Source organism: Monodelphis domestica, chromosome 1 (assembly GCF_027887165.1).
Source record: "Monodelphis domestica isolate mMonDom1 chromosome 1, mMonDom1.pri, whole genome shotgun sequence".
NCBI lineage: Eukaryota > Metazoa > Chordata > Mammalia > Didelphimorphia > Didelphidae > Monodelphis > Monodelphis domestica.
Genome location: NC_077227.1, coordinates 136,843,497 through 136,855,758, shown reverse-complemented (window position 1 = coordinate 136,855,758; position 12,262 = coordinate 136,843,497). Strand labels below are relative to the sequence as shown.

Here is a 12,262-nt window from a genome sequence, read left to right as displayed (position 1 = left end):
CTCCGCCTAATAAAATTACAAATGAACACAGCTTTGCTCGCATTGCCTTTATAGGTTATAATAACCTTGGTCCCCCATAACCTCCCGCTAGCTGAATTAATCAGATCATATTAATATTTCTTCTTACTTTCTTTTAACTGGTTCTTCTCTTAATTAAAGGGGCCAAAGATGTAAACAGGGTAGGTGACTAGAAACATGGCGTCAGGTTATAAACAAGGCTCATTAAAAAGATGGATGTGCCAGCAGACTGCAAAAATTGCTTACTCCGCAAGTGTACATTTTGTAATTTCCTGACGACCAAAAGGACTAATGCCAGATTCTACCCCCTTGCTTTTTTTTTACATGTATAAAAGATGATAATTTTTGAATACTGGGGGTGGGGATGGCAACCCTGAGCAACCTATTCATCAACCAGAAAAAGGTCACTCACATTTCAAAACTCCCCCTTTTCCCACAAACCTCCAAATATAAAATACATCCTTTAAATGCACCCCAAAAAGGAAAAAAATAAAGGAAATGTGCTATGTCAAAATTTAAAAATATATATGTCTTCTATATAATGAATGACACATGACTAAGAAAGAACAACATATAAAAAGTTTAGTATTGAAGCAAGGAAAAATCTAATTCTTGTACCTTTCCATGTATTCAAGGATACACTAACTGCATACTCATTCTATGACTATGTATTGGATAGGATATACATCTAAAGAGATATGTAAGTGATATCAAATGGTAAACACAGGCAGCCCATCCCAGGGAAGTTTTCAGCTGATGATTCATGAAGTTCTAAAAACAATACAGTATAGCACCAAACAGGCTCATTTAAACAGTTTAATTTACACATGTGCTACATCTATGTAAATATTTGAATCAACTCATACATTGACTATACTGAATGCATGTCTGATAATGCAAAACATGTGTAGGCATAGACATGTATACATACAATCTAGTGATCTATTTATATACTTTTTAGGCACTTCAGTTCATGTTCTAATCTATTATAGAAACTTTCATCAACATTCATTTAAAGAGAAGAAAGCAGAGGCAACCCCCCACCCCATTACCAATTACTAGTGAGGACCAAGCCCCTGATTTCCCATCTTTCTTTATCCTATCTCAACAAGAGGGAAAGTCATTCTGACAGGATGATGCACAGCATGACCAGGCAAGACCTCTCTCCTTCATGAATAAATTAGAGATGAAAGTTTAACTGATCCCCTTGCATTTTTATGGAGGGACTTCATCCTAATTTACCTAAATGCTTTGAACAGAATATAAGAAAAATGTAAGAGCCTAAGGTGGAAAGGTTAAAATATGTGTTTAAATGGAAGGATATTTTAACAAGCACAACACATGGATACTTGCAACTGATCTGAAAAGAGAGAGAGAGACAGAGAGAGAGAGAGAGAGAGAGAGAGAGAGGGATGGATGCATGTGAGTACACATATATTACACATAAACTAATATTCAAGCATGTGTGATCTGCCAATATATAATACATAAGATATGAAATAATGATACCTATTATATGGTATTAATGACACAGATTATTTATATATAGGGTGGGCTGTTCTATCTTTAGTTTAAGCATTTATGGAATAAATTGACATCCTTAGCTGTTGCTTCTCATATGGACCACTGCAGGTGTGAACAATAATTCTTCAGCCAAATACCACCATCTACTTAAAGACTTTTAAAAAAGTTGTGATTATAGTCCCTGAAAGAGCTCTGTTTAAGATATCATTTTTTCTTATTGGGGCTCAATTTTGGTGAGAATGGTATTTTTTCCAGAACTATTTTGTGATTTGGTTCAGTGAATGACCTCTTTCAATGTGTTATTCGCTGGCAAGTTTTTAATACTTGGCAAACATGTCACAAAACATATAATTAGATTTTGTTCATATCAGATCAAAACAATTGGCTAAAAAAGGTTGAACTCCTACTTTTGGCATATATCCTTTTACCTGATATTTCAAAAGCCAAAGATGGTTCTGCATGGCTCAAGCCTTTAATAAGGTACTTTTGTACAAGGGGGAAAAAGGTAAATTGGCATGTGGAATCACTTTATGGGTGTTTCAAATCTGTCATATTTGTGATGCTTTGATTTCAGTATTCTGATTGACAATGCCACCTATGAGTGAAGTAAGAACTCTATTCATTTTGAAATAATTCATTTTATCAGAAGTGATGCAGAGTCTAACAACTACTACTTTTTTAATAGCCAATTGATTATCTTTAAGAATGTCCTTTTAAAAGGAAGGAAAGATGGAGAGAAAAGATTGCTAAACATCATTTATGATTCTAGGACCAGATGGGTAAGCTACAAAAAATGAATTAAACTCTGGTGTGAATTTTTAAAATAAGATCAATATTTAGGAAATCCAAACATTTTAATTATATTTCATAGAAATTTAATATACAAGAATGACAGAAGGGTGCAGGAACAGGATGGAAACAAGTTCCTCTTCTAAATCTATAGAAACTCGGATTCCTACCTCTGTCCTAAAGTATGTTAAGGATATTGATACTATAAATATGTTAGCTCATTTCCCCCCACTAAAATGTCTTTCAGGTTAACTTATATTTTCATGAGTTTGGTACTAACATGAAAAAATCATACATTAAAGACATTACTCATGTTTTAAAATCCTCACATCAATATTTTTTAACTTAGAGGGGAATAAATTTCAAGACCCCACTTTTAATATTCGTTTTAAAGGTAGCATTGGGCTTCAAGATCCTTGTATTATTGGAATCTTTTTATTTTACTTTTCAGGTTGTGTTTTTGTGCTGAGAAGACAGAAGTTTTTTGTCATTTTAGCAACCACCTATAATAAATGCTTTGATAAATGTTCTAAAAAAATTAACAAATTGTGTATACAGTACACCATTTATATTAATCTGAAGCACAGTGTTTTTATATAGTTCAATAGGCTGACAAAGTATATTTTGTTTCAGGGTTAAAACTCTTTTCCTTCTTTTTGGATCATTTTTCTAAAATGAACTGGCTCCTCTCTTTTTCTCTCCCACCATTTGTTGTTAGAGGAGTGTAATTTCATGACCCTTTTCTTCTACTTACAACTTCCTTCAAACAAAAGGACACAATAAATAAACAGAGGAGATAAGTAAGTCCCTTTTTCCACTTTTTTTTTGCTTCCCTTGAACAGCCAAAAATACTTAGCCCTTCAAATATTACTCTGAATAAGTATCCACACTGATGCTTTGAAGCTAGCATACAACATAATAATAAATACTGAATCAGGTCCAAACTGCAATATATGTATTGATATATGTATTTTCTCAGATTTTTGGCGAACCTATCTTGCTGACTATACTGATGAAGGTTGCAAGTAATTGTATACGCATTTCTGTGAAAGATAAATGGCTCGCCTTTCCAAGGACACTTGGCCAGGCAGTATTCATGAATGTGAGTGTGTGTGTGTGTGTGTGTGTGTGTGTGTGTGTGTGTGTGTGTGTGTATAACTGTTTTTTGAAGACCTGACAAGGCATCTTGATCATTTCCTCATTTTGAGGCCTATCCACAGCCTTGCACATGGCCCCCCTCTCTGAAATGTTATTATTCTGTCATGAGCCCTTCTTCGGTCAGGATGTTACTTCATTTCCACCTTTTGTCTCGGCCTGAATGTGAATGATGCTCTTTCAGCAATATACAGCCGCTTAAACTCCCTGCTGCAGCCTTACATAAATATACAACACCCGTCTCGGTCTATAACTCACTTCAGGCCTGGAAAAATAGTGACTTCCTTTATTGGTCAGATTCTCTCGCAATTCCCAACAGCTGTATGTTCTCACCTCTGAGGATCCTTATCTTCAAGTTTCCATTTGTCTCAGCACTATTCCAGTGGATTGCCAATAAAAATGATTCCCATTTTTATAACCCCTGAGAACACAGGAGCTGGCTTTCCAAAGAAACCCACTCCCCACCCCAAATAAACAAATAAACAAAACCCCTGAACAACTTATCTAAAGACATGCTTTGCCTTCGGAAGACACTTCCTTTAGAGAAAGAGATGGAGACAGAGAGACAGAGAAAGAGACAGGAAAACAGGCAAAAACAGAGACAGAGAAACAGAGACAGATATACAGGGACACACTCAGAGACCTCTAAATTCGTTGACTATTCAAGAAGACCAATATTATATTTTAATGAAAATGAAAGAGGAGATTCTATCTCAGATCCACACACCTCACACGTTAAATGATCTATGCCTCATATTTACACCCATGGTGCCCAGATACAGCGCAACCTTTTTGGTTTATCTTTCATTTAATTCCTTCTCCCACATTTTTCAGCTGAGGGTGATTTTAAAACAAAAGTATCTTCTATCAAATTCCCTTTTCTTACTCTCAAGTCTCCATGGTAAACATGTGGTGGACAAAAGGCTTTTAAATAACAAATATCTACAGAATAGAAGCAGGGTTAAGTGAAATCCATGCCATGAGTATGTGTCTATGTCTCCTTTACTGGATACTGAATGAAAAGACAGAGATATTAAATATTCATGTGATGAATCTATACTTTTAAAAATATGTAAACACAAGGAAGAGGGAAGTTTGCCAGGTTAAAGCCAGCTATATCACTTGATTTTATTACCACACAACTGTTTACTGAGAAAAGATAGATGATTGCTTATATACAGTGTATATTATCATAAGGACTTACTTGGGAGCTTTTCATGTAGGCAAAACTGACAATTGCTACAATCCTATGCAAAACCCTGGTTTGGGAAGCTGTTTTTCTTTTCTTCTTTTTTTGTCCATCACACTGAAGCATTAATGAATTTTTTGGAAAAGTCAATTGGCAGAGATCAGTATATTAGAACTATCCCTGAAGACCTGAAGGCAGCAAATAAATAAACTCAAATCGTTTGTTCAACATTTAGGCTTTTATCCAGTGTCCAAAATCTGACTCATTTCCAGGATCCTCTCATCCTCTTTCTTTAGCTCAACTTGGACTCAGCTCTCTCTCTCTCTCTCTCTCTCTCTCTCTCTCTCTCTCTCTCTCTCTCTCTCTCTCTCTCTCTCTCTCTCTCTCTCTCTCTCTCTCTCTCTCTCTCTCTCTCTGTCGCTCTCTGACTCTGTTGCTCTCTCTTTCTCTTCCTCCCTCTACCATTTATGCCCCCCACCCCTTTTTCTTTTACTGTTTCTACTAGGAGAGAAATCACTGAAAAGGTCCATCTGACTGGGAGATGATTAGCATCTAACTGCCAACACTTTTGAAGGAAGCCAGGACTCTTCTTTTGCCCATTACCTCAAGCAGCTGTTGGGAAAATGCAACATTTTCTTAGGGTCAAATGTTCTACTTGTCAGCAGCAAAATTTTTCTTTTTGATGGACTCCTGCTCTAAATAAAATGTTACAAAATAATTTTTAAAGCTTTTAGAGAAGAGTCTTGCAGCTATTTTATTTATCTGACGATTATGAGCACTGTAAAACATGTTGTTTCACATTGTAACATAAGCTCCCTTTTAAAAGTATGCCCGGAGTATTTGTAATTGTTATCAGGCCCAGATGTATCTGAGTGTCAGCATGAAGCACTATGAGTTTGCTCAGATGTACAGAATGTAATTAGCTCAAAGCCCTGTGAGCAAAGTTTGCAGTGGAAGAACAGACTGAAAATAAAAGCCTCAACCCCTTCCCCAATGTCTCCCCAAAATAAAAGGCAAAGGATTGAGCCTGTCGTGATTAATACTAAAGTTGTTTTGGGTAAAAGCACATTTGTAGCAAAAGTTACTACATGCTGAGCTGTCTAGATTTTGAATGAAAGAAATCCCATTCCAAAGCCAATTAGTAAAAGAAATGGAATAGAATAACATTAGATGTATGGTGGCCAAAATCTAAATGTTTCTAAATGCCCCCCCAACCCCAAATGGATTCCTTTCTCAGTTACTTTCCCCTAGTTTTCCCTTCTCTTCTTTTTCTGTCTTTCTAGATTTTGATTTCCCATAATTCCCATAATTCCATAATCCCATAATTCCCCAAAAGAAGTAGATTTTTCATTTTATAGATTATATTATTAAAGTACTTCTCCCTTGATTCTCTAACATGTAGGGTACCATATTTCAATACCCTGGGAAATTTGTATCTCATCGGTGTAAATACATCAAATATTAGCACAGATCTCAACCCATTACATCCTCTCATCTTGGAAAATTAAAATCCCCATATTTCCATTAATATTTCACTCTTCACATTTCTCACCAGGCTGTCCTCTGAACTTCTCCACTATGGTTACAGAAGTCTCTCATGCCTTGGAATTCACACTTTTAAAGTTTCTTCTGCTCTTGTGGATGCTCTCTTTTATTGGATTGCTTCTCACAGAATCTTCATTTAAAGAGGGTGCCCAGACTGGCCATTTCTTCATTTTTACCATGCTACAATGTGGACTTCGCCATCATGCTTACCATAATGGGGACCTTTATCCTCACCATTGCTTTTTGGCTTCTTTCAATTAGTTATCTACCCCATTAGAATATAAGCTCCTTGTGGGAAAGGACTGACTTTCATTTTGCTTGTATAGGTTTATCTTGTTTTATTGAGCTTTGCTTTATTATGCTATATAGATAGATAGATAGATAGATAAAGATAGAGATATTTCAAGTTGAAGTGGTGGCAATTTTCCATTGAACAAGTCTATTGGTGTCATTTTTCCAACAGCAATATGCTCCTATCATGTCTGTGTCAAATTTTTGTAAGTTGCAATATTTCCAATATTTTTCATTATTTTATCTGTTATATTGATCATTGATGTTACTATTGTAATTGGCAGGGGCTCTATGAATTGTATCCATATAAGAGAATGAATTGAATTGATAAATTTTGTATGTGTTCTGTCTTGCTCCACTGACCAGATGTTACTCTAGCTCTTTCCATCTCCTCTGGACTTCCTATTCCCTGAGAAGAACAATATTGAAGAATATTACCTGAGTGAAGATGATTAAGGAGCAGCAAGAGTGTTTAAAAGGATTGACTTCACTTTTGAAAGAAGTTTTACTGTGGGTAAGATGCTATCAATTCTTTTTTACATAGAAATAGTTCATAAAAGAAAGAGTCAATCAATATGGCAAATTCCACTGTTGTCTTATTTTAAGAAAATGCAAGAGCTGCTCCATCTTTAAGCTAAAAAGTAGCCATCAACATCAAGGCAAGAACTTCCTCCAGCAAAAAGATTACAACTTGCTGAAGTGTCAGATGATGGTTAACATTTTTGTAGCAATAAAGTATTTTTAATTGAGGCATATTCTACAATCCTAGCATTTGAAGCTTTCACAAACTCAGCACCAATTTTCACATCTTCCTTTTCTTCAGCATGGGTATCTTCAAGTCATTGAACTTCTTCTCAAAATTTTCTACAAGACCAGGCTTGGCAACATTTTCCTTGTAAAAAGCCCAGTTGATCACTTGCGGCTTCTCTGACAAGGCAGCCAATCTGGTAGTAAGAAATTCATTTTGGGATTTCAAAGCATTAGCAATGCCTTTCTGGTTTTTAGGGATGACCTTCCCAAATGCTACCCAATCAATAGTTTTCAGAGCAAGCTTTCGTTCAGCCATTTTAGAATTTCACTGCCCCCGGCGGTGTCTATCTTTTTAGACATAATGCTATTGCACACTTAATAGACTACAGTAGAGCATAAATATAACTTTTATATGTATTTTGAAACCTGAAAAATCATGGTACTTATTTTGTTGCATTATTTACTTTATTACAATGGTCTAGACCTTAAACCCACAATATTTCCAAGGTATGGTACACAGATATTCCTTTCACATTGCAGATGTTAGGGGAGAGAAACAACTTGGCAATCTGAAAAATTTGTGCAAATGTTTTGTTTTATCCTTTCACAACAGAGAAGTATGAACTTTTTCTTTTTCTGCTATAATTTACAGTAAAAGAAATTATGTATATTTGTGTATTAAAAGATATAACATATTGATATTATATAATACTAGACATGTATTTTATGTATTTCTAAGTTCTTAAACCTTTTTCTGTGTTATCTGCTGGCCTTTGTGTGTTATTCACAGCTTCTGCAAAACTTTCAAAGAATTCCTATTTAGTTTTTTTATGCCAAACCATGATATATTAAAACTGAAATAGAGAGAGTTGTGAGGTGGAAGTCACATCTGTATTTATATTCCCAATGTTTAGCACAGTGATTGGCACATCATAAGCACTTAATACATGTTTGTTGACTGACTGAAAATTCTTTGATGCATTGAAATCCTTTTAATACCGGAGCAGTACTTTGGCTGTCCCTCTGTCCTTCCTTACACTTCATTTCTGAGTTACATATATTCTTGCTGATAACTTTCATACTGCTTCTTATATCTAAGATATCATTGGTAATATGAGGCAGCCTGATCACACAGACATGAGGTCATAAGAAGATATGGCAGTATATTTTCCTATGGGTCACCACAATGGTGATCTTTTTGTATGGAGGATATTTTTTTCCATAATTTGTAGCCATAAGGTTTCATTGATATGAAATTGATGTTAAAAAGAAGCCTTTGTTCTAAGGATTAATGTTGAGGTCATCAAAAGAAATTTTACAATTCTTCAAATGTTATTGGGCTATTCTATTCAATTCTAGATTTGACATGATTCATTTGTAATGCCTTCTAACATATGTACTATTCAATTGCATATGGGAAATATATTTTCATCTTCCATTGTGTTTTCCTATGTGTATGATTAAATCAATTTCTCCTGAGTGACCAAAGTTCATTTAGAAGGTCTTATAATGTTTCAGTGCACTCAGCACAATAGTACCTGTATTACAAAGATACCTCTATTGAACTCCTCTGTCAATAGGAAATAAATCTTCTATTTTGACTTTGCCCAATGCATCCTCTATATCACCAATAAACTACTACAAAAAAATCATAGATGCCTTGGTCAATCAATAAGTATTCATCTAATTGGTAGAGCTCTAGATATACAACTGTTCAATTTACCAAACATTCATTAGGTTCTTACTACATGCAAACATTGAATAAGCCTAGTTTACAAAAATAGAAATTTTTTTTTCTCTCAAGACTTTACATTTTCCTGGAAAGATACATAGATCCGTAAATGCAAAGTGTATACAAATAAAATATAAAGTAATATCTGGTTGGAGAGAACACGGTCCACCAGAGTTTTTAGCGGGGGGGGGGGGGGGATTGTTCCCTGCATGACACCTGAACTGTCTTGATAAAAGCTAGGCATTTTAAGAGGAAGAGTTAACAGTGGTTGGGAGTGAATTCAGGCATGGTAGACAATTTCTTCCAAGGCCCAAATATAGGCTATATAATGTTTGTATGGGGAAGTAGTAAGCTGACTGATTTTTCTGGCATATGGAATATGTGACATTTGTCTTATGACACACAAGTGATTCCTTTAAAAAACAAAGTGGGACATACACAACTAAATTAAATAAATGTAGAATTCATTGAGAAAGCAGAGATAGGTCAATACCATAAACCAAAGAGCCAAAGGAAACACTTCATTTCAATCAAATAAACACTTCTTAAATTCCATTCCTCCACTTAAATCATATTCTTCTTCTCTATCCATGGGCTTACTTCCTGATCTCCACTAACACAAAATAGATGGATCCCCAGAGGGTTGTTTTCTACTTTTCCCCAATGGGTTCAATCATCAAAGTAAACAATAGGGAGGTTTTAGGGAAGGGAAGGTTAACAGATGAGATCACACTAACCAATTACATAAAACAGGTTTATTATCTAAAGGGATAAGGGAATGAAAGGGGAATAGGAGATTACTTATTACTATTAACCTACCCAGATATTAATTCTTAGACTTTCTAAATAAACCTTAACCTAACTAAATAAACTAATAAAAGATACAAGGGGTTAGTAATGTCCACAGGGCCAGATTCTCACAATTCCAGAGTCCTTGGTTGGGTCAAACTGCAGAATCAAGATGTAGGGTCCTCACAAGGTCCAGGAAGGGGGGAAGTTCACAACCACTCACAGGGTCCACCAGTGTGTTGGGGAACTCTCATTCGACCTTTGAAAAGATAATCCAAGTCCTTGGCAGATCCACAGTTGGTTTCTTCAGGGAGACACTTTGACACACAGCCTTTCTGTCTGCCACTCAGCTTGAGAGAGACAGTTGCCAGTTGTCCAACTATCTTAGCGAGCTGACCCAGCCAGCTCTATAGAATCTTGGTTTGAAGGTTGTCAGTCAGCCTTGCAAATTCCCTTACTACACAATCCATGGGTTTACTTCCTAATCTCTCCTAACACAAAATAGATGGATCCCCAGAGGGTTATTTTCTACTTTTCCCCAATGGGTTCAATCATCAAAGTAAACAATGAGGGGGTTCGCCCCTTCTTGTGGAAAGTAAGCTCAAATTGGAAATATAAAGGTATAGAAATATACATGTAGGGAACATGTAGAGCTGAGATGTACCTTGAATTTCTGACCCCAAGAGTATTTTCCTCCTCCAAAGTGTCTCCACAAAGTATACTTCAGGTCAAGGCTCTCCCTAGCTCATTTGGGCTTTCCACTTATAGGACATATTATTTTGGATGATAGACTAGAACTGCTGTGGATTAAGCAGATAATTTGAAAACTGAGCTCCTCACTGGTGACATGGAGCTACCAGCATACTCTTCTTTTAATTGCAATTGCTGAACCTCTATTGGCTGGCTCTTCTATCCTTTCAAAATTCACAAGATCCAAACATGGGCAAGTTGGTCTTTTCATAGTCACCTACAACAGGAATGACAACAGGAATAAGAGATGAAAGAAGTATAGGCACTATGTATTCATGGAATCATATTAGTGGTGTGAAAGATATAGCTTCCCCATCTGATGGCTCACAAAAGTTCTCACCTGAAAAGTTCTATGGGGAAAAAAGAGCACCAGAAAGGGCCACAAAAGGAATAGATCAATTTTTTTGCATGTTAATTTAGTTCTGGCTCTGTCATCACCTTTTTTATCTCTGAAGCCAACTATTAAATTGGTTCTTTCCACATAACAACCCCATATGACATTTACATCCAAAAGAAGACTCTCCAAAATTTCACATATTGTCCTGAAACCAGGCATCAAACATTGTCAATACTCTAAGGACTGGATCCTCTTTTGACCAGTTCCCTATCACACAGGCAAGTCACAGTGCCAAGCACTATTAGAGATTAAATAATGTTAGGTCCAATAACCTTTCTTTATTGGGCATTTTTTTATTCCTTAGCAGTATATAACATCATCAACCTGATATCACCTCTGATTGGATCTCTTCCTTCTGAGTTCTCTTTCTTTTCTATTCCCTTATTTCTTCTCTTTTCAGGAATCTTTTCCTCTTCCTGATCTTTTACTATAAGTTAAATTCTGCCCTTTGCCATTCCTACATCTGTAGCTTTTATTACCACTTCTATGTAAAACCTCCCATATCTTCACTTCTATGCCTGTCATTTCTTTTGAGTTTCAGATCTGCCTTTCCACCTGTCTATAGAATATAATTAATTATCTAGATTCCCCATTACTCAACTAGACTCTCAGAATATTAAAAAGGGAACTTATTTGCTTCATTCCAATGTTTTCTTTATATCTCTACTGTTTCTGTTTGTGGTATTGTCATTGCCTCATCTTTGCCTTATCTTTGTTGAATATCTTGCAGCTATCTCTGTCTCTTCAGCTCTCCCACCTCTCTCATACCCAGTTATCAATTCCTATTGATTCCACCTCTACCACAACTCTCACATCTTCTCTTTCTTCTCCTTCTCTATGACTTCTACTCAACTACAGGTCTACCTAGATTACTACCTGCCTATATTATATAGAACTTTATATGAACATTTCATCATTACCACTGTATATCATGATGCAGTGTTAAAACAAACATTTAATAAATGTCACTTGAAAGAATTAAATAATGATGAAAACATGATCATCTCAGGCTTTAGATAATTTAAAATCTAATAGGGGATATAAGAAATGTAACAAATTACATCATATGGTAGACATATATAGGAGATAACTTACAAAATCTGAAGAGTTTGGGAGATTATTATTGGAGATATAGGAAGGTGGTAGTTATTGAGCAACACTTGAATTGGGTTTTGAAGGAGAATGAGGATTTCATCAGGTAAAAGTGAGGGATGGGGTGGTAAAAGAATGAGAAGTACATTTTAGGCATAGGTTATAATATCAACATAGCCATAGAGAAAAGGAAGAAGGGGGGGAAATTCAAGGATTGGTAAAAATTCCAATTTATCTATTA

The 12,262-nt window shown here is 35.7% G+C and overlaps 1 pseudogene; it reads right to left on the bottom strand.

Annotated features, from left to right (window-relative positions):
* Nucleotides 1-7,224: 7,224 nt before the first annotated feature.
* LOC130457109 (ATP synthase subunit d, mitochondrial-like) lies at nt 7,225-7,584 on the bottom strand (annotated as a pseudogene).
* Nucleotides 7,585-12,262: the final 4,678 nt, after the last annotated feature.